Genomic DNA, 24,001 nt, shown 5'->3' with positions numbered 1-24,001 from the left:
ATACCATGAACAAGAAGCAAGTTGGGAAGGAAAGAGTTTATTCAGATTACATTTCCACATTGCTGTTCATCACTGAAGAAAGTCAGGACAGGAGCTCAAACAATAAAGGATCCTGAAGGCAGGAACTAATGCAGAGGCCATGAAGAGCTCTCCTTACTGGCTTGGTCCTTATGGCTTGCTCAGCCTGCTTTTTTATAGAATACAGAACCACCATTCCAGGGTTGTCGCCATCCACCGTGGACTGAGCCCTTCAGCATTGCTCACTAATTAAGAAAAGTGCCTTACAGCAGAAGGCATTTCTTCAACTGAGGCTCCTTCCTCTCTGATGACTCTAACTTGGGTCAAAAAACACACAAAGGAAGCCCATACAAGTGGTAACACCTAACATAGAACCAAATGGAAGGGAATACTTGAGACTCGGGGTTGTTACCTCCTATACTGAATTTAAACTCTAAGATTCTCTAGGGTCAGTCATTTCTTGCAGAACCCATGGCCTTGTGGGAAATTCTCTAAAAAGCCACAGCCCTGTTCCCCTAGTAAGGCCTTCTAGCTAAGGGCCTTCTCTGTCTCTGACTCTGCCCTTTTTAAACTAAACAAATAACTACTGCTCAGTCAGGATTTGGCTGCCTCCCTCTTATTACTTCTGAGCAGAGGTTAATAGTTTCATTTGCATGCGAGCTGATTACTGGAAAAGGAGAATCTTCCAATTCCATGGTTCATTGACTTCTTACCTGACTGTGGGTATTAGAAACTAGCAATGGGATGATAACCTGTGAGAATGAATTTCCTTGAAGCTTTGAAACTGCTTTGAGAGGAGAAAGTTCAAGGTGCCCCATGGTGGAGCTTTTTCCATCACCTGCCCTTGCTGGAAGGATTGGACTCTTACAAAAAGTGATCCGTAGAAACTATAGGATAAAAAGTGACTCTCCAAAGGAGTCTCATACTTTATGTCCTGGCAGACAAATACAGCACAGTCTAAAATACGTGTGCCTTTGGAATGCTAACAGAATGCATGTTCCCTATAATTACTCTTGTTTACTTCCACTATGTGACTCGGCGATTAGATGGATTTGATTTTCTTCCCCAAATGACTTGCAGGGTCTAGTACAAAATGCCCCTGTGTGATGTATTTGCTATTTTTAGACATCTACAATCCAATTAACATTGTGGAGTGGGACACAGGCCACATGCAAACTCCACTCTAAAGACAGGATGGGAGAAAATATCTTCCTCTCCTGGGTAACTGAAGAGAGACAACAGGAGACAGACATTTTCTTTGTTTCTTTCATCTCTGAGCGGCTCCAAAGGACCCAGACATCAGTGGAACAAGGCTCTTGATGAGTTGTAGTCCTGCAATCAACTCATAGAGAAAAGAATATTTTTCAATCTACTTTCAAATTGTGAGATTTCTGTTACTGAGTCCTCCTGGCTTAAAATACCATATATCCAAAATATGCAAACATTAAATGTTCAGGAATATATACATATATGGTAGAGCTTCAGATACCTATTTTTTCTCAAAAAACATTTTCTGAGATGTGTGTTAATTAAATATTTGCCATATTTTCAATCCTTATGAATTAAATTATTGTGTGAGCCTAGTTATAAAATTGAACATGAACATGGCTTTAAAAGAGATGCAAGCATGGATGTTTAATTAAGAAAAATATTAAAAATGAATTGAGTATGCATGACATGAACATAATAATTTGCAATACATGTGAAATCTGCCCACTCAGCTACACATGTTCACTGTGCAGAAAGATTTGCCAGTCACAACCTGGATGGGTCTGTAAGGAGGTGGTTGTGAATCAGACGGAAGTTGTTTGTACTCTGTATCAGAGGACTGGGTTAGTTACCTGTCTCATTGACAATGAAACCCCAGGTAGGGAGGGCCTATTTTGGCTCCTGGGTGGAGGCCACAGTCCATCTCAGAGAAGTCACAGACGCCCGAGTGCCAGGCAATTGGTCACATTGTAGTCAGGAAGCAGAGAGAGATGGACACTGATTGGTACCTGGCTCTCTTTTCCCTTTGCATTTTGTCCAGGCCTTCAACCCCAGGAATAGCGCTCCCCACAGAGAGGATGGAGATTTCTCCTTCAGCAGAGCATGAAACTTCTCCCTAGTTATGCCCAGAGATTTTTTTCCATAGTGATTGAAAGTCCCATCAATCACAACCGTCATGGGTACTAGAGAGACAAATGTCTTTGAGGCACTCCATTTTTAATATCTGAAGATCTTGGTACAAAATCATTTTACATTCATCCAAATACTATTGATTCTTCCTGTTCTTTCTATTCCCCTATGTTTCAAGACATGCACTTATAATTACAACAGAAGGAGCAACAGTTATCAGTTTTGAATATTACATCCTGGCCATCTAAGCCTCTCTTGTACTATAAAGGCAGAATTCAAGGACACTGTGGTACAAGCTCTGTCTTTCCTTGTGGTGATGTTCTGAAGGATGGCAGACCGAATTTTTCTCCTTTCTACTTTTAGTATGTTCAGCTTAGCCTTGACTCTGTAGATTTCATTTTGTTTTGTTTGCAGTGCTGAGGAGTCATCCCAGAGCCTTGTGCTTGCGAGGCAAGTGCTGTACCACTGAGTCACATCTTTTCTCTGATGAAATCCTGTCTTCTGTAATTTACATCTCACTGTTCATTTGGTCCTGACAGACCAACATCTCCCAAAGGGAAAAAACAAAACTCGTAAAACCACAGTGAATCTACAAGTCGCAGGGCAAACAGTCCCCCACTGCCAGAGCACAGGACTCTTTTTAAGTACTATGATTGCAAAGCTCAGTGCTACAACAGTTTTTGTTACATAAATAGAATTGAAATATTGTTGGATGCTCATTTGGACTTGAGTAGAACAGCGAGGAGCTATGCTACCTCGCAGGTCTCAGAAGGTCATAAAAATAACTCATCTGACTTGGATAGCTGTGAAATAGTTATAACAACCAAACCTTGTTCAACATTTTACCTGTGGTCATAAATTCCCCCTATTAGAAGGAAGAGCTCATATTCACAGTATCAATTTCAATGATGACTACATTTGTTCACATTAGTCCCTAGCACTAAAGATGCTGTGGTTAATCTTGATGGTCAGCTTGATGGAAATTAGAATCATCATGCAAAAAAACCTCTGGGCATGCCTGTGACAGGAGTTTCTAAGGTAGCTTAACTGAGGTGGAAAGTCTCAGCTTTCATGTGAGCCTAGTTCCAAGACAAAATAAAAGGGAGAGAGTGAGAGGTATATATGCAAAATAATCACCTCGGTCTCACAATGATGCTGTCCCACCCTCTGGCTGTGACAGTCTTGCTCTAAAACTCTGAGAAAGCTGATAGGCATGTTTAATGGCCTCTCTATCTGCCACTGTGTGATACAGACACCTACACTCTCATATCTTTCTGAAGAGAACTTAGCAAGAGGGTTTCAAGACACCCAGCTGATTCCAGGCTGGGAAGAAAGCACTCCAGGACCTAGTATTGTCTGAGTTATCTCATGCATCTGCAAAGCTGAAATTCTGGCTGCAGATAGAAAACATCCCAAGCTTGTGTGTGTGTCTCTCTGCTGGCTTCTGAACTCTTTATTAGTATATAAGGCACCAGAGCCTCTGGGTCTCTCTCCTGAACCATCACAACCCATATTGCTTTCTGCCTTGTGCTCCCCCTACCTCTCTCCAGGACTCTGAATATTCAGATGGGTCCATCATAGGGACATGAGGTGGAGGGAAGTGCTATACATATTATGAATAGGAAACAGGAAACCAGGGATTACAGGAAGAACCCAGGGAGAGATATGGGGCCAAGGGCATGCCCCCTGTGACCTGTCTTCTCTAACAAGGCCTCATTTCTTGATAATGTCATCTTATTACAAACCTATCACCGGTTGGATTCATTGAATAGGCCAGAGTCTTCATGGACTGATTGTTCCTCCTAATGCCATCACAGGTACACAAAGAGGTATGTGATCTCCTGAATGTTTCCTAATCAAAATCAGCCATCATAGAAAACAGTTGGAAATCAAATTTAAAAGTGTGCCAACCTCAGAGCTGTAAAACTTAAATAAATTTCAGAAAGCATGATCCTGTTTACTGGAGAACTGTAAAGTATGTCAAACTATAGATAGCATTTAAGTTCTTTGTGATTATGAAGAAGAAGGAGGAGGAGGGGGGAGAAGGAGAGGGAGAGGAAGAGGGAGAGAAAGAGGAAGAAGAAGAAGAAGAAGAAGAAGAAGAAGAAGAAGAAGAAGAAGAAGAAGAAGAAGAAGAAGAAGAAGAAGAAGAAGAAGAAGAAGGAGAAGGAGAAGAAGAAAAAAAATAAAAGAAAGAACCAATATAATCATGAATCATTGACTGTGGATACAAAATTCTTAAAGATGGATCTCATGTGATTTTTCATGATGGCTTTGAAGTCTTATCTGTTAGAATAAGGTCGTTGAATTATCTAAGAATTATAATACAGAGTTTCAGATTGCAGAGAACTTCATAGAGTCTAAAATGCAATGTGTTGATTAGTAGTTCCAGAAAGTTTTAAAGTGGGTTGTGGACATGTACATTCAGCCATTGGAGAGAGTGTCAAGTCAACAAAATAAAGGCTTAAAACATGAATTTAAAACCATATCTCAACTGTTTTATCATAGACATGGTTTGCCTAAGCAACAGTTAAGATTACTAAATGTTTCAATAGTGATTATGAGTTTTCAACAAACTAAAAGGTTCCAATGAGAAGTATTGTTACCATACTCATATTATCTCATGAGAAATCCATCATTCTGTTCTATAGCAATTTAATATTCACTTTGTAAAGCACAGCAGGTCTCTGATCATTAATTAGGACGCTGTTGCAGGAGTGGTTTGGCAGGAGTGTTGCAGGAGTGGTTTGGGGATCTGCATTGTAAGTCATACTTGTCACATTCTAGTAGAGAAGCTGCCTCTACCTTATTCACATCTTGAGCAATAGTAGGCATCTGGATTGGAGCATGATGGTGATGGATGGGTTAGTTTAACAGAGGAGGTTTTAAGACCACCTAACATTCAGGCTGTGCCGTGGTTATTGCTGGCTGCTTCTAGTTCAATTTACAGTGACAATCTGGAGAGAGTATAACATTCTGAGAAAGCATCAGAGCAGAGTATATTTCTTTACATAGATCCACGATTAAGGTTGATGTTATTGAAATTCATCATGGTGCAAGACTCTGGCGAACTTTAACTTACCAGAGACCCCCAAGTGAACAATGCAGAGCTGGGGATCGATGCAAAAGCAATAGGAATTTTATTGTTCCAGCATGCTAAGGTCACCTTGCACACAAAGGAGAGAGAGCACGACTCCACAGACACCTTTTGGTGAGTTTTTAAGAGTTTTCAGAGTAGCAGCCATTAGGCACAATGTGATTGGCAGAACAATGTGACTTTTAAACTGATTGGTCTTTAGGTAGTGAGGTGGCAAGGACTTCCCTTGTCTGTAGGTGGCCAAAGGTCACTGAATGTGTCTACAAGGTTCTCGGCCTCCCCTACCCACACGCAGGTGGCTAAGGTGCCCCCTTACCCCTCCCCCTGTGGTCTGAGGAATGTAATTAGCCTCTGCTCTCCAGAAGGGGGAGGTGCCTATGTGCTCTATGACATTTCTCTTCCAGGAGGGGAGGGGTCTGGAGGAATTTTCCAAAGATCTGGAGCTGACCTTTTCAATGGAATGTATAATTTAAAATGAGATTGAAAATAAATCCCTCCCAGGAAAGAGCAGTGTTAGTTGAAAAGTCAACAGATCCAAAGTGTGACATAAAGTTTTTTTTTTTTTTTTTTTCTTTTTTTTTTGGTTTTTCGAGACAGGGTTTCTCTGTGTAGTCCTGGCTGTCCTGGAACTCACTCTGTAGACCAGGCTGGCCTCGAACTCAGAAATCCGCCTGCCTCTGCCTCCCAAGTGCTGGGATTAAAGGCGTGCGCCACCACGCCCGGCCTGACATAAAGTTTTTTATGTATAGTTAAGAGTGAGACATATATGATATTCATCATGTGTGTGATAACTTTAAAGACATATGATATAACTTATTTGAAGAATAAGATAATACAAAAGAAAATAAATATGTAGAAATCAGAGAAAGATAGTCTCCTGATTAAACAACTTGAGTCAGGGCACATTGCATGGATTGTCAATACTTAAAGGAGGTAGAAGTATTGAGGGATTTATTTGATCTTTGAAACAGTAGTGCTGTCATAAGAAACAAACTATCTAAGTAGAAAATAATTAAACAATAAAAATTAAAAATTCCACAATACTTCTTATCAGAGTCTGTTATATATCTGATTCTATTTGGTTCATTTGTCTTGTAACTTATTTGCATAAGACTCAATATTATAGAAATAACCTTTAGCTGAGGAAACAGAATAAAATGTACTTCTTAATTTGTCAGAAATGCCTATACACACATACACATAAAGCTCACAGTAGAGACATTTCTAACAGTTGTTATCACTATTTAATTTTTTTTTTTTTACCTTTCTTTAGGCCTTGGAGGTATAGCCTTGAACTCCACATTGAAGACCAGTATAGTAATCAAAGTTTCAGGAATAGTCAGAGTTCACGAAGCATCTTAAAACAGGGATCTCTGATTAGACCTGATGTGATTATGGATCCTGTGGAGACTCTAGCGAAAGGACTTTCAGTGGTGAGCAGGAGAACTAAGATACTCCTCCAGGGGAAATCTCTTCTCTAACTGAGGTTGGTGCTTGTGAGCGCTGTGTCTCTTGGTGGCAGAACTGTAAACTGTCCACACCACTGGAAATTGGAATTTCTCTGTCTTGAGTGTTGCATGAAACTTCAGTCTTCTTGTTCTCATATCTCAAAGCACTTACCCCGGCTCTACACCCACTCTTCTGTGTAGAAAGTGAAGCTATGGAGGAAGTCTCTCTCTCAGAGCCTTGACTAAGGGACCCTGAAGGTCCTGTCCCTTAAGTCCTTCTGCAGGGCAGTGAGAGCTTAAGGCCTTTTTTAGCGTGACTGTCAGTGTCTGTGACTTCCAGCTGGCAGTGTACAAACCCTAACAAGTGACCCTGTGTTTGGTAGAGGCTGAAAGAAAAGAAAGAAAAATGTCTGAATGGGTTGCACTGGGCAGGGGCTGCGGGGCTTGGGGATAAGAAACAGAGATGTGATATGCTGTGGTTTGAATATAAATGTCTCTTGTGCCCAACTGATGGCACTGTGTGGGAACTTGAGGTGGTAGAGGCTTGCTTGAGGCCAGGGGAATGGGCCATTCTGGGTGGACCTTAAGGCATTATAGCAGGGTCCCACTTCCTGTCTGATCTAGTCTCTACTTCCTGTTTCTAGATGCAGTGTGACTGCAGCTTTCATCCCTTTGGTGAACAACTTTCTCACAACTGTGGTTAATCAAGCCCCCCCACCTCCACCCCCTTTAGGTTGCCTTTTTTTTTTTTCAGGTATTTTTTGTCACAGCAAGAGAGCTAACCAATGTCTTACAACTGATTGCCATGTGAGTTAGTGTTCAATGAACAAATGGATGGAGAGAATTCTTCATATAGTCCCTCCTGCTGGGAGAGGGAGAATTAGACCTTCCCAATGATAAACTTCCTTGTTGACTGTCATCTTTGGAGCTATATACACACAAACAACAAAACTAGACACAATGTGTTGTATCTATGTATTTGTGCATATACACATACATTTATATAACAATAAAAATCAAAGAGAAGGAGGCTATTGGATGAGAGGGGGGGCATGAGAAGGGATGGAGAGAAGCTAGGGAGGGGGAAGTGATAAAATTCTATTTCAGTTAAATGCGTATTAAAATTATCCTCTTATTAGGAAAACATCTGTGAGATTGTAGCCAGTGCTGGTGTCCGGCGATGGCAGATGGTGTGTTGTAAGCAGCATCCACTGCCACTGACTGTGGCCATGAGCCTTCAGGGAATACCATCGGACCTTCGCTTATTTATAGAAAGTCCAGCCAGGGAAGTTAAACAGTTCCTTGCAGTGTAAGTGCCAGAATGAGGACATAAACTAGGGTCTGTGTCTACAAAGGGCAGGCAAGCCCTGGCATGTCATGCTAATTTAAAGTGATTTCCAGGTTTTTCTGGGGAGAGCCTTTCGGTAGCCTGTGGAAAATTGAGAACTTTCTGGCTAATTAAATAGCCAGTGGTATTGCTTGCATATAAATCTATGCAGTTAGGATAATGATGTCTGCTTATCATCCAGAATATATCTAATTAGAAGACATTTAATCTTAAATGCATCACAAGCTGTTTAAAGAAAAACATGTTGCAATGGTTATAACCACAGCAGAGAATCCCAGTTTATCCAAATTTCTTATCCAATCCAGAAGGTCCCTTTAAAAAGTAGGGCATCTTATAACGTTACTCGGAAGTGAGCACTGATTGGATGTGAAGTATCCCTTAGTGCCAAGCTGCAGATGAGAAACAAGGCTTATTCTCCTTGCCACGGTCAAACCCACCAGTCAGCAAACTGCCCAGGAAAATAAAAGCTAAGCTCCAAGAAAGGGACTATTTTTGGCCATTCTCATGTGTGCTGGCGGGCTGAAGGCAGAGATTGCACGCATTTTTCTGCGATCTTACCATGTGTGTTTTCTTTTTCCTGGGTGTAGTATTCCAGGCTGTGATCAAATTTCCTGTCTTCTCTCACGCGAGATAAAAAGAACAGGGTTTGGAGATGGCTGCCAACCTTCAAGAGAGGCACACAGCTTAGAATCAGTTTCCTTTCTCTGGTTGGCATCATGACTCTGAAAGAAAGAATGCACAGGCCGATACAGGCTGTGGAAATGACATCACCGCAGTGACACTAGGTGTTCAGCGATGATGCTTTTTGATAATCTGTTTAAACTGCAGCAGTAACTAGTTGTCCTTTTGCACTTGCTCTGTCCCTTTTGTGTTGTTTTTTTGATGTTTTGTTCATTTGTACTGGGGAAGGGTCACTTGCAATGTGCAGTGTGCCCTGCTATTTTAAACGTGATACAGCCTGGTGGTCAGCGCCTCTAGAATGAGATGCTGCTGCGCTGTCTTCCATGGCACTTACCATGCATCTTGGAACTAAAGAGTCAGCCTAAAGCTAGTAAGATATTACAACCAACACATATGCACTAGCTGACTAAGACAGAGGCAGAGGGAGTGTATATGTGAAGAATGACCTACATCTTTAAGGCTTTCAGAGTCTTTCCTCCAATCCTGTGAGGTATAGTCTGTACACAAAATAAACTGCACAATGGAACTAAAACAAAAAAGCAAGCTTCACCCCCCCCCCCCAGCTGCAGTAAGTCCAGTCACCATGTGCACGTACGTCCTTCAGGGAGGGTAGTGCCGACTGTAAATCCTTGAACAGGCTAGATTATTTAAGCAATTAGTTTCTCTAATCCCTAACACATTCTGTGGGGTGATTTTAATTTCCCTTTCCATGGCCCACAGTGAGTGACTGGAGTAGTGGAGAGTTCTCTGTAAGGTCTACCCAACACTGGCTTTTATAGCATTTGTTTGTTGTTTTCTGAGAGAATCATTGCTTCTTGCACATGGAACATAATATTAAAGTTTTTAAATTACAGAGAGTCTTTTCTGGTATAATAGTGAGTTTAACTTTAGCATCCTTACAAGGTCTAGAGATGGCCTGTGGTGTTTAAAGGAGGCGCACAGCTTAGAAGTAGTTTTCCTTCTCTGGCCAGCATCAACCCGACTGTAGTTTAAATACTTAGAATATCCTGAACAAAAATTAATAATGATTTTGTGGGAATGGTGGAAGAACTTCAGACTTTGTGCTCCACTGTAGACACGACAGCATTTCACTGAACTGCTTAGTGCTGGCGGGGCAGCATTGTTCACTCGAAGACGGGTGTGTGAGGAAGAGTTGGAAAGGAGATTCTGAGAAGCCAGCCCAAGCCCTGTCCCTGTTTATACGGCCTGGTAAACTATTGTAGAACCGCCCCACATTCATGAAAACTTCAATTTAAAATGACAAAGCTTCCTTTTTATGATATGTATTTATTGTGTGCATGTGGATGTTTGTGTCATGGCAGGTGGAGGTCAGAGGACAAGGTGCAGAGTTGGGACTCTCATTTTCCCGAGTAGCTTCTGAGGCTAGAACTTGGGTAGTCAGGCTTGGCAGCAAGGACTCTTTACCTACAGAGGCATTTCTCAACTCCACAACTCCAAACAAAAAATGTTAACCCCAGGGCAGCAGAATATCTGAACTGACAGCCATGAGATCACCAATGGGACCTTAAGCTAGCTGAAAACACAGAGAGAGAGAGAGGGAGAGGGAGGGGGAGGGAGAGGGAGGGGGAAGGGAGGGGGAGGGAGAGGGAGAGGGAGAGGGAGAGGGAGAGGGAGAGGGAGAGGGAGAGGGAGAGGGAGAGGGAAAGGGAGAGGGAGAGGGAGAGGGAGAGGGAGAGGGAGAGGGAGAGGGAGAGGGAGAGGGAGAGGGAGAGGGAGAGGGAGAGGGAGAGGGAGAGGGAGAGGGAGAGGGAGAGGGAGAGGGAGAGGGAGAGGGAGAGGGAGAGGGAGAGGGAGAGGGAGAGGGTGGCCAAGAAAACCACAGCTGTATACAGTTAGTCAACAGCTATCTCTTGATGGCTAGAACACCCCCTTTGTGGTTAAACATCCATGAAATGGCAGGTGTTTGTTCTTGCTATATAGGAAACTGAGACACTAACCCTGTGCACGTGCACTGTGAGAGGCACTAACACTGGGTACACGCATTGTGATGAGGCACTAACCCTGTGCACGTGCACTGTGAGAGGCACTAACACTGGGTACACGCATTGTGATGAGGTACTAACCCCTGTGCACGTGAACTGTAAGAGGCTGTACCGATGGCTGACTTGACTAGTTCTAGAGTCAACATCTATAGTCTATGGGGGAGTTTCTGGATTATGTTAATTGATGTGGGAAGTCCCATCATACCTATGGGTGGCACTGCTCTCTATAGGCTGGTGTCTAGCACTGAATAAAGAAGAGAAAGCCAGTTGACTCTCCTGTGTCCTTCTCTCCTGATTCCTGACTGCAGATGTGAAGTGACTTCTGCCTGCTGCTCCTGTCACCATGTCTTCCCTACCACCATGGACTGTCCCCTCTTGAACTATGAGCCAATATAAACTCTTCCTTCTGTAGGCTGCTTCTTGTCAGACATCTAATCTCAGCAACAAGAAAGTAGCCAACCTTTTATGCTCATCAACAGCTGATAGTCAACTGCTCTGGGATAGTGTCTGTTCTGCGCCCAGTCTGTTAGTGGACTCAACCCTCCTGATTTTGTCTTTCCAGCACAATTCATAGAAGCTTCTTTGGGTTACTTATTGTTTAAGTTGAAAAGTCTGTGCTCTTAAGATGTCAATCCGGATGCTTCTATTTTTGCTAAGCAACGTTCTGAGACTTTCAAATACAGCAACAACAATAACAACAACAAAAAGTCCATGACCTTAGAGAGTTCACAGCTATTTGAAGAAGATAGATAGATAGATAGATAGATAGATAGATAGATAGATAGAGATAGATAGGTTTGTAAGGGCTAAAAAGATGGCTCAGTGGTTAAGAATACTGTCTGTTCAATTCCCAGAACTCCAGTTCCTGGGAATCTAGCACCCTTATCATCAGGTATCTGATCTCAGAAGTAAGAAAAGTAGACAAACTTTTATGTTCTCCATTCTGTGGGCAAGGGGCAGAGGATACACATGTGGTGCACAGACATAATGCAAATGCAATATCTGTAAACATAAAAAGAAAATAAAAGACATCTGTAGTATACTAACTAGTTCATTATTTTGAAGAGCCCAGAAATGTTCATAAGGTTCCTATGTGGGGCAGAGAGTGACCCAAGCGGACCTCTCCTCCTGGAAAAGGATTATGTGGTTATATAAGTGTGTGGATATATATGTATGTGATATGACTTCTGCCTGCTGCTCCTGTTACCATGTCTTCTTCACCACCATGGACTGCCCCCCCCCTGAACTGAGTCAGAATAAACATATATATGTGCACACATATATGTGCACTTATAGTGATGTTTGAATTGACAGAAGGAAATGAAAATAGCCAAATGAAGAACTATAAGTAGAACCAAACAGGAAGAACAGAGGTGAGAATGTTTGGTGTCTGTATGCAATGTAACCTCCACACTGGGGAAATAGAAAAGTTTGAAGTAGAATTCAAGAAAAGGTTTCAGAGAACGGTGAAGAATGAGAGTTGAAATAGAAACCAAGGTATGCTGTGGGTTTTATGTGTGCAAGAGTATTTATGAAAATACATGCTGTGTTCATAATTTATAAGCACACACATGTGCAATGAATGTTCCTTCAGGTACATTGGCATGGTGAAAACAACTACTAGGGTTACACGAGTGTTAGGGACACAAATCGATCATGGGGGCCTCAAGGAAGATTGATAAGAGGGTCTGCAGCTGAGTGTGTGATAGGCAACCAGATAGGAGGACCCCCCCAAAGGCAGAACCCTCAAGAGACTGAAGGTCTCTTGACTGAAGGGAATGGGAAGGTCTGGTGGGGTGTGGGGTGGGGACATCCTCATGGAGACAGGGGGTAGGAGAGGAGGTATGGGATGTGTAACAGTCAGAGGATGGACTGGGAGGGGGATAAAATCTGGATGATAAAAATAATTAAATTAAATTTAAAAAGAAAAATACTGGCTCAGACTGGTTCCCACAAAGCTCACCATACCCTTTCACCTACTAAGTGTCTTAACTTCTTATAAGACTGGATTATGGACTATGGGTAAGGCTGACTTCTAAGAAAACCTCTGACTATTCCAGAAATAAGATGGCCCTAGATTGACCCAGGGTGATCAAGAACAGGACTTACCTCCAGATACCAGAGGCAGGTCTTTACAGCGTGGCTTAGTCTACCCTCTGTTATGGAGTTGGCAGTGGCTCTCTCACTTGCTAAAGTAAACCCAAACTGTGTGCCTACTCTGCCCGTGCCTGTGTGGGAAACGAGAGAAGTGAGATTGCTGCTGAGGTGGGATTAGCGGGAGGTGAAGTTGTCATCTCCATCCATGTGTGGTGTCATTCCAAGGGATGTGCTGCACTGTGACACGCCATGATACAATCACAGATGTCGCTTTGTTTAAATGTTCTCTTAATTCCTTCGAGCCAAACTGTTTCTTTTGTTATTGATTTTTTTTAACAAGCTCTTTGGTAAAATCTTTCAAATGTCTCTGCATTCATGACTTAAAAGTATGTATCTTATAAAGCAAGCAGTAATTGTAAGGCATGTGGTATCTTGTTACCAGACAGGCATAAGAAATGGTAAGGTTGAATGTGGTCGAACCCCACTGTGAATCTCAGAATTGAGGAAGGCAGGAGTCAAGCCATTCCCTACCTGCCTCTACCTGCTCTGGAACAGTAACCAGGACACTCCCACTGAGGACCATGGGCACTGGGTCACATAGCATAATACCTGGAGTTCTTCTCCATGGTAATGAGGTATCTAGATAACCCTGAGCTTCCAACCAATGGGCTTTCTTTCCTGAGTATTCCTACCCACAAAAGGTATTTAATCCCTGGTTCACTCCGAATAAAGTGCGTGCAATGTGGAATGTCCATTGGCTTTCAGGGTCTTTTCTTAAGGTTTTAAGAGGTAAGGTTGTCTAATCTGCAGTTTTTCAAACCTTGTACCCACTCACTTTAGCATGAAGAAGTAAAACCTGAATACATATCCTTCATCCACCACGAAATAAACCAGTGTGAATAAGCAAGGATTGGCTCTTTATTAAGAATTGCCATGGGAAAAACCTTTATCTTAAAGAAACACAGCCCCTTCCTGACTATAGCGGCACCCAGGTACCTGGGAACCACAGTGGCCCACTGTTTCCCCTTCCAGTCTGATGAAGGAGAACACAGACTGTGGTGGACCCTGATTCAGACTTCATTCTGCCTCCAGAGTGACTGAGTGCCGGTAGCGCCCCCTGATGGAGAGGAAGAACTCAGCATGGTAAGCAATTGGCATTAACTTCAAATACTTTTGAAATGGTAACTTCATTCTTTTTAATAGCTGAGTAGTACTCCATTGTGTAAATGTACCATAATTTCTGTATCCATTCCTGTGTTGAGGGACATCTGGGTTCTTTCCAGCTTCTGGCTATTATAAATAGGGCTGCTATGAACATAGTGGAGCATGTGTCCTTTTTACCGGTTGGGACATCTTCTGGATATATGCCCAGGAGAGGTATTGCTGGACCCTCCGGTAGTACTATGTCCAATTTATGAAATTCCTAGCCAAATGGATGGACCTGGAGGGCATCATCTTAAGTGAGGTAACACAATCACAAAAGAACTCACACAATATGTATTCACTGATAAGTGGATATTAGCCCAAAACTTAGGATACCCAAGATATAAGATACAATTTGCTAAACGCTTGAAACTCAAGAAGAATGAAGACCAAAGTGTGGACACTGTGCCTCTTCTTAGAATTGGGAACAAAACACCCAGGGAAGGAGTTACAGAGACAAAGTTCGTAGCTGTGATGAAAGGATGGACCATTTAGAGACTGCCGTATCCAGGGATCCATCCCATAATCAGCTTCTAAACGCTGACACCATTGCATACACTAGCAAGATTTTGCTGAAAGGACCCAAATATAGCTGTCTCTTGTGAGACTATGCCGGGGCCTAGCAAACACAGGAGTGGATGCTCACAGTCAGCTATTGGATGTATCACAGGCTCCCAATGGAGAAGCTAGAGAAAGTACCCAAGGAGCTAAAGGGATCTGCAACCCTATTGTTGGAACAACATGATGTACTAACCAGTACCCCGGAGCTCTTGTCTCTAGCTGCATATGTATCGAAAGATGGCCTAGTCGGCCATCACTGGAAAGAGAGGCCCGTTGGACTTGCAAACATTATATGCCCCAATATAGGGGAATGCCAGGGCCAAAAGAATGGGAATGGGTGGGTAGGGAAGTGGGGGGCGGTATGGGGGACTTTTGGGATAGCATTGGAAATGTAATTAAGGAAAATATGTAATAAAAAATATTAAAAATTAAAAAAAAAGAAAAAAAAGAAAAAAAAAGAAATGGTAACTTCGAGGGAAGGCAGGGAGCTGCTTCATAATGTACATCTGATGTTTCTCCATATGTGTGTTGCTCACAGCAGACACAGATCTGACAATAACTCCGTGGCATGTGCAGAATTAACACTGTGCACGGAAACCTTTTGGGTTGGAGGACAACACAAACCCTTCGTTTTTATACAGATAGCTTAAATCCTACTCGAATAAATAAACATTATATATATTTCTTTCCTAGCTGTAGGAGTAGCCCTGAAAGGTAGCTTTATTTGGTAAACCATCATTTTTGCCAGTTGAAGACATCTGGTCAGGTGTATTTTAATAACCCGATAGCTGCACTGATTTTTCTCTGAGTGAATAATTCACACCAGCAGATATTGAGTCAGTTTAAATCAGGTAATAATAGATGAGGTACAGGAAAGTGTGTTTATCAAATTTTGAAACTTTGTCAATCACACAATTTTGGAAAGAATTCCAAATCATGACTTTAACTTCTTCATTTCATCATTGGGCCATTCATACAGATGCACTTACACACACACACACACACACACACACACACACACACACACACACCACACCCGCGCGCAGCATCAATATCATTTTTTTTGCCTCATAAGTGAAGGGCAGTTCTTGTTTTAGGGAGATGACATTTAGAGGTACTAAAATAGTGATTAGCATTAATTACATATACTATATTTACAAGCTGAGCTTTTAAGCCGAGTGAAGATGTCATTTCCATTATAATTTTTATCACAGAAACCTCATGCATTTAGCATCAAGCAGATTCACATTATTTGGTATTCATTGCACACATCCTATGTGACCTACCCCTAACCATTAATGAGAGGGAGTGTTGCTCATTTCTGACCACTCAGGTGAATCCTATTAATTGTGAATAATTCAGGCAGCAGCACAGAAATTCTGAGTTCTGCTGATGCCGAGCTGACTAAAAAGCCCAGCAAAGTCTCTTTTGCTTCTGTGGGATGTTGAAGCCTCCAGGCTATGATGCTTCCAGCTGTTTAAACAGTTTTCTCTTCTCTGCATCCACTTTCAAAACCCTGTGTTTTGAAATTGAAATATTAAATTAGCTTGCCACCATGCAAGCTAATTTAATATTAAACAGAATGATGGTACTCAATCATAGAAGGCAGTTACTCCATAAAAGGCAAATTGCTAGTCATGGTAACCGATCTATCTATCATCTCAATCACCTGTAATATGGAGGCAGGAGGATCAGAAGTTCAAGGCCAGCCTTTGCTACATGGGATTCTACAGGCAAACATGGGATAAGGAAGATTTAGTCTCAAAAGCAAAAGTAACAAGTAAAATCCCCTAAGCATAGCAAAGCAGGAAACTGTTACAAAAGCAAGTGCAGATGAAGTACTTCAGCAATGGCAAAATATCAGCCAAATGTAACCTAAGAATGCTTCTCTCAGGTTCTCCCCTACCCCAATTTCTTGCTAAACCTACGACAAAGCAAAAGTTGAGATCACAGAATGCACATCAAGTTTATTGTAAGTTGTTAATTTTGCACTATGCTGCTTAATTCCATGGTTTTATTTCCTCTTGGAATAGAACACCTGAACGAACCCGGCAAATTTAGTTCTAATGAGAACAGTAAAAAATTATGTGGATCAGAGGCAGCGTGCTGAAGTCTGAGTCTTGAGGCATGTTTGCCAAAACGGTCTTGAAGAACTCCTTCTGTGTAAAAGCCATTACTTAATGTTGTTACAGTGGTGGTTATTTAGATGGTGGGTGTCAATCTCACTGAGTGTTTGCAAAATTATATTATTTCCATTATGGTAATGTCATTGTCTTACTAGCAGAAATCACACCCCCATCAAGCTGGCCAATTCCATACCCCGTGTTGCCAGTGATAAAGTGAACCTAGGATTTCAAATGTATTTTGTCCACAAGGGAAAGGCAGAAGGATTACTAGGGGTGATAGATAAACCTATCCTATATAGCAAATTCTGTCAGCCAAGTATATAGCAAGACTTTGTTTCAACACTAACAGCAACAAGAATTAAATATACATATGTGTCACATGTGTTCACATATATAATGTCCAAGTTGTGCAGAATCGCCATCAGTTGCTAAAGTATGCAGGCCTTCCAAGAACATACTGATGAAATTTGAAAAATTCTAAAAGCAAGCCAGACAACCTGAATCTGACCTCTAACATCCAGGTTTTAAAGATGATGCAGTGGATCACAGCTGTTAATTCTGGTTTTCCTACAGTGAGAGCAAAAGGGAAGACAGGAGAATTGGAGGCCAGATAGTCTGGGGCTTGCTGCTCAGCTACACAAACAAGAGCCACCCTGCCTCAGCATGGGGAGAATGCAAGAGCACACACTCTGAAAAGTTACTCTCTGAGTAGTTTCTCATGCCTAAGATACGAGAGAAAGAGAGAGAGAGAGAGAGAGAGAGAGACAGAGACAGAGAGAGACAGAGACAGACAGACAGAGATAGAGACAGAAATACTCAGACACAGATGTACACACATTTATGCATACACACATACTCAATTTTAAATTTTTTAAAATGAATTCTAAAAGTATTGTATGAATCACAATTCCACAGAAAGGTCATAACAAAAAGTGAGTGTTTAAATATGTGACTTAACACACCATATAAGCCCTGCTTAAGCTGCCTCTGCAGTGAGCCATTCATTAAACAAACCTATGTCACATGAATAGATTCCATTAGGCTCTGCCTAAGAAATGACAAGAATCAGTAAGATGCTCTCAGTCCCTGCCTTGGGAAGGACAGTTCACAACCAGGAAAAAAATGCTGGTTTTATATATGTGTGGATGTATGTACATGAGTATGTACATTTAATTATTGTAGGTATCGGGGTGTCTTCAGAGCACTACTAATGAACATTTAAGAACTATGTTCTTAACAACTTTCCGCGTACACAACAGACCGTTTTAACAATAGTCACTCTGCCTTTTTGTCTAGGATTTATCTGTAAAAATAAGAATTCAGTTTCCTGAACAACTGAAGATTCAGTGTTCAATAATATATTGACAAAGCTTATTTAGAAGAGGTACTTTTATTTTTAAAATTAATCATCATAAGGATTATATATATTTTAATATACTACACTTCAAAAATAATACAAAAAAAATCATACATTATCAGGTTTGAAAATGGGTAGACAGATAACAAAATCTTCCTTTATACCTCCACCGATATAATTCAATGTGTATGCTTTCTGTTTATAAGTTAGGTCTGAATGATATAGGATGGAGTAGTCAAATCTAAAGACAGACCACAGAATCCCTGTTTGCATTCTTATTTTCATTTATTTTTTAAAAAACATTATTTTACTACTTCTTGCAGAAAAGCAAAAAAAAAAAAAAAAAAAAAACCATGCTTCTTAAAAAAAAAAAAAAAAAACCAGTAGTCACTCTGTACTTATTTTATCATCTAGCTTGATTGTTGTATCATTTTTTAAAAAATGCATTTTGTCTATTAAAAATGGTAACTGTCAAAAATGAAGTGGGAAAAGAGTGTACCCATGCAGAGCAGACCAACCTTCCACTGCTCTCAGAACCATTAAGGCTGTGCTGTAGAGCAATGGACAGCTCTTTGTTTTATTTTGTTTGCTTGCTTTTAACTTTTTAAACTTGAAGTTTCAAAAGCTAACTTTTTCTGTGAACATTTAAAATATTTATTATTGTTGATGAGGGTGGTGGTGGTGATGGTGATAAGTGTGTGTGTGTGTGTGTGTGTGTGTGCATGGCATGTGTATTCAGATGCCCACACAGGCCAGAAGAGCATATCAAATCACCTGGCCTTTCAGGTGGCCACTGAAAGAATCCAGGGTTTAGTCTATGGATTCCTAGGAGGCCGTTGCACGATCTAAAAGGTCCACCATACTCCTTAACCAATCAGTGCCAAAGGAAGACATTCTCTACTGAAAAATCAGCTTTACTTGAGTTATACCCTCAATCTCCACCATTCAATGTAGTATTAAGCCCAGCTAGGCCTTTTCTCAACCACAGCAAGGCATTATATTTTTAAAAAATTATCTTTCAAATTTAATGTAACTGAAATCAGAAGAAAGCTCTTAAATAAAGTTTATCCTGGTGATTCTATTTCTCTTTGGCAAGTATTTTAAAAGTCTTATTTTATGCTTGAGCTTTTGTGAAGTGTCAGCCTTATTGTGCGTGTTGTGCATATTTGTGTTGGGCTAGGGAATTCATTGCCTGGTTGGAAGGTTTGACTTTTTTATTGTGGCATGGCATGATTGCTTATCTTTCTCCCATACCTCAAGCATGTTCACGCTGTCTCCATTTCCTAACAGCATCCTGGGCTGTGGTCCACTCCCATGGCAGATGACACGCTTGGTTTGTTTCCTGCTGTAGCTCTCCTCTACTTCTTACTCTCTGCTTCATAATGGCTGTCCTGCGCTGTGCTCAAAGTCTTTTCTTGATTCACGTCCCTAGGTAGTTCTTTCCAGCCTCCCCTTGTACCTACCAATGTCTTTCTGTCAAACTTAGTGGAGCCTGCTACTTTAAAGAATCTTACTATGTACACCAAAGACTGAGAGATGAGAAGATGTTATCTGTGTATATTTGGATTATAGTATATTCTAAATTTTACTCCCCTCAATTAACCTCAGTAAAATTTATTGAGGAGTAAAGATTACTTGGATTTATGGCATCCAATTTGAAGCCAAAGGCAGAAACCATAAAGGAATGCTTCTTACCCGCTTGGTAGCTACCTCAGTCACAGGCTCATGTTTAGTTCAGGACCACCAGTGTAGGAATGGGGACTCCTAGAGTGGACTGGGATAACCTACATCAATAACCAAGACAATCCCTACAAACATGCCCCCATGTCAATCTAATCTACACAATCCCTCAATAGAGGCTTCTCCTCTCAGATGATCCTAGACCATTGTCAAGTTGACAGTTAAAGTAGGGCATACCTGAATATTTGTGCTTTAAAATACCATCTGTCTTTTATCAAGTAAATCATCTAATTTCAGCTTAGATGTTTCCATACAAAACTACTTTAAAATGATTTTTAATAGTGTTTATACTGTCTGTTACTCGTTTGGATGCGTAGTTACTTTCTGGAATATTCTCAAGCCTTTCTTAACCCCAAGCAATCACTTCCACATCAAACTCAGGACTATAGTATCCTCTCACCCCTGTCAACCTCTCTGGTATTTGAGCCATCACCCAAGACTTATGCAATTCTGTTTTTCATCTGTTCATTAGGAGGTCTTAGCATTTACATAAGTCATTTGAAAACCCACAAAGACCAACTGAGGTATTGTAGCTGGTATCCCTCACCATGTTCCATGATGCTTTCAGGTCAACCGATGGCTCCCAGAGCATATGGTAAGGGACTCTCACATCGATTCAGGTTTCAACTCATCAGAAAAGGCTTGTGTATGCATCTTGGTTTTCCATTCTGACATGAGAACTCATGCCTGCCTGCCCGTCCTCATCCCAGTGTAGAACTTGAATCACCTTCTCTCTCCATTCATTTTTCTCATGTTTTTCCTCTTTTTTTTTTCCATGCATTGAATTTTAGGACTGTGTTGCTGTCTGTTCTCTAAATTCTTAAGTGAATGTGTTTGCTATGAAGTGCTTTTTGCTGTTTCCAGTGAGATGTTTTTATCTGATGATTGTTTTCCATGACATTCTACCCTTGCTGACACAAACCTGTCTCTGTGAAGTGAAGCCAGAGCTCCCCTTTATGTCATGAACAAGAAGCCAATGGTCCCACATTTGTGTGTGTCATAAAATTAATTAAGCAGAAGATTGCCCTGTGAGTCTTTGCCCTCTCATTTTTCCCTCTGTGAAGGTCTCCCCCTACCTTCTACAGCTGCTGACATTTCTGGCAGGTGCATCCTTGCTCACAGAACCTCACTGCAAAGGCTGGGACTTCTTCATGTACCAGTGAGGACAGAAGGATGCATGCTGTCAATCTCCCTTCCCTAGTGGCTTACTGGCATAATCTCTAAATTGTCTAAACATTAGACAGCTGAGCACCACACGCTTCAGGAAGCATTAATTCATTTCTCCCTCTGCTCCTTGAGTTTGTGTGCCTGGAGAAGTCACTGTGTAAGCTGTCAGAGCTAGAGGCCCAGGAACACGCATAAAGTATGGTCATGACTGTTGGATAAATGTGGTTCGAGAGAAATGACAGACTCATAGGGAAAATAAAAGAGCTGTTCCTGACTCGGATCAAACACCTCCTTGGTCAGCTGCTTCCTCCTTCTCCCAGGAAGGTTACATCAAATTTAAATAGGTCAGTGCCTATTTTGTTGAAAAATAACCCCAAACTTCATTTTGAAGTGAGCATACTTGTTAGTTTCTCCTGAGAACCTCACCATTCTTCTTGATGGGAGCAAACAGAACCTTTGAATCCCTCCCTGGTGACACCTTGATCCTTTCCTCTGAGGTTCTGTTGCTCTGAACCCTGGGGAAACAAGGGTAAAAGCTGAGGCTCTGGCTGGATAGGGGGCATAGAAGTTGACCCTTGACCCTTGACCCCTGGAAGCAATAACTCAACCATGAGGCTGGTTTAAGTACATGGTACCTGTAGAGCCTGGAAAAAACTCTGCCTTGGGTAAGAGCTGATGCCTGGTTGGGTATCTGGGGTCTGCAGCTTCTGGGAACAGGGAAATGCAAGTGCTGGGGAAGTGACTTTCTCTGTTTAATAAGGTTTGGGGATCCTCCCCCAGGGCATCCTGATGCTGGGAACCTAGAGTTTTTGTTGTAAAAGTGGATCCATTGTGTGTATTTAGTAGAGAGGTAACTTTATCAGGGGGTAGCACAACACAGCCCTTTTCAACACGACAGTGCTGTACATGGACTTTATGAGTTCCTATTTCTACCACTCTTCTTCACCCTTACTCCTTCCAAGCCCCCAACACCAGGTAGAAGAGGAAAGAGTGGAGAGAAAAGGGGCATTGATCCCAAGTTAGACTACTTCCTGCTAATTAGGGGCATTGAGTTTCTTGGGGGCAATTTTGATCTTCAGATCAGGGTATCTCTAACCAGTAACCAAGCAGCAAGCAGCAAGCAGCAAGCAGCAAGCAGCAAGCAGCAAGCAGCAAGCAGCAAGCAGCAAGCAGCAAGCAGCAACCAGCAACCAGCAACCAGCAACCAGCAACCAGCAACCAGCAACCAGCAACCAGCAACCAGCAACCAGCAACCAGCAACCAGCAGGAGGAACAGCAGTGGCTCTCTCTGGGCTCTTGCAATTATATACCCTCCCAAGAGTCTCCAGAATTCCAAATATCATACATTTGTAGAAACCATCTGCAGCTTATGAAATTACATTCCTGCAGAGCATGAGGCGAATCAGAGTCAGCTGCTGTGGACAATCTGAAGCAGCCCCATATCCCATACCTGGGATTAAAACAAAACATATTCACATAACCTTTCTGTTTAAAGAAACCAAAATTCTCACTACACAGTGCCATAAGCAAGGATCGGTGTTATCTCAGAGGACAAGGACACCTAGGAACCTGGGTACCTGGAGTTCGAACCCTGGGACTCACACCGAGGAAAGAGAAAACAGACTCTTGCTGTCCTCTGGCCTCCACATGATACAGAGGCATGCATACTAACACACACACACACACACACACACACACACACACACACATACACACACAATCATTTTAAAAACTGTCTTCCTGAAGGTTAAGTTCTTGGGATCAAGTGTTCTCTTTTTCTCATTTGTTGGCATCCAAGTTTTGTGAGAGAACTGAAATTGCACAATTTGCACAATGAGACAAAGCCTGAAAGTTACAGGATTTACCTTGCCTCTGTTGCTTTATGACACACAGACTTCATAGACTTTGCTTAAAACAAAACAAAGTGAAAAATACCAAAATACAAAACAAAACAAAAACAAAAGAGCTTTCTTTTGGCTTCTGGTTGGGGAAGTAGAGCCACAAGGGACCACATTCAATGCCTGGCTTCCTTCTTAGCCTACGGTGTTGCACTGATGGCCTTATCTGCTCCCAGTCACCCCAGGCTCTGACCTCTGAATGCAGCTGGTTCCATCATTCTCTTAATACCTCACAGTGGGGAGCCAGCATAAGTCTTGGGGTCAGAATCCACATCTGATATGCACAAAGGGTCATAGCCATCTTTGATCTTTAGCACACTACACAGACAATCCATATCAAGTATCTAGACATCTCCAACTACCTTTGTTCCTGTCCCATAGCAAGGAAACTTGGGTCCTGAAAGAAGGACACATGCTTTCTCCAAGGATTCCAGCTTATGGGCAATGGTAACTAGACATCTAGGCAAATTTTCCTGAATACAAAGCCTTACCTCCTTATGAGAGCATAGCAGCCAAACTAGAAGTCACCTGATGTTCCCCAGGACTGAGGTAAGCCACACATGCCCAAAGACTTTTTTCTCCATATCGAGTAGCCAGGAAATTCAGCCATACAATGGAAACATTTGGAGAAAGCCAGCCTGATGGTGAGTGAGGCTGGAGGGGCCGGCAGCACTCTCTGTTCACACAGCAGCCAATACCAGCCTGGCCATCTGCAAAGCAGCTTAGTATCCTTGGGTACTGCTCCTGGCACACACCCCTTTGGGAGCTCTTTTCCATGATACACTCTCCAGGGATGGTCTCAGAATAGCAATGTGGTGACTAGTCTATGCTGTGTGTATGTGTGTGTGCCCATGCTGGCCACCCAGGAACCATGGAAAATATGAGAAAGAGATTGTGAGACAGGTGTGATAGGTGTAAGCACAACCATGCAGAAGAGTCCCTGAACTTTGGTGCAAAGAGAGAGAAGCTTTGTTTTGTGAAGGGAAACGATTGCAGAAAGACGCCATTACAGAGAAATAAGGAGAAAGGAAAGAACAAAAAACTCAGAGTGGGGGAGAAAGAAACCCTTCAGGTACACAGGGAAAAGAAAGTACAATCAGATTTCCCCCAGCCTCTGCTCACTTGCTTGGAGGCACAGC

The 24,001-nt window shown here is 41.9% G+C and overlaps 1 long non-coding RNA gene across 2 annotated transcripts; it reads right to left on the bottom strand.

Annotated features, from left to right (window-relative positions):
- Positions 1-6,908: 6,908 nt before the first annotated feature.
- On the bottom strand, positions 6,909-23,559 carry LOC147005655 (uncharacterized). Of its 2 annotated transcripts, none has more exons than XR_015046634.1 (3): positions 23,354-23,559; positions 8,588-8,751; positions 6,909-7,067 (listed from the first exon to the last, which is right to left on the bottom strand). It is a non-coding gene; the product is annotated as an uncharacterized LOC147005655 (long non-coding RNA). The 2 variants fall into 2 exon arrangements; XR_015046633.1 differs by lacking the exon at positions 23,354-23,559 and adding an exon at positions 12,823-12,943.
- Positions 23,560-24,001: the final 442 nt, after the last annotated feature.

Source organism: Mus caroli, unplaced genomic scaffold (assembly GCF_978045245.1).
Source record: "Mus caroli unplaced genomic scaffold, Mus_caroli_1 scaffold_3, whole genome shotgun sequence".
NCBI lineage: Eukaryota > Metazoa > Chordata > Mammalia > Rodentia > Muridae > Mus > Mus caroli.
Note: the sequence above shows the minus strand (reverse complement) of the source record. Positions and strands in the feature narration are given on the sequence as shown.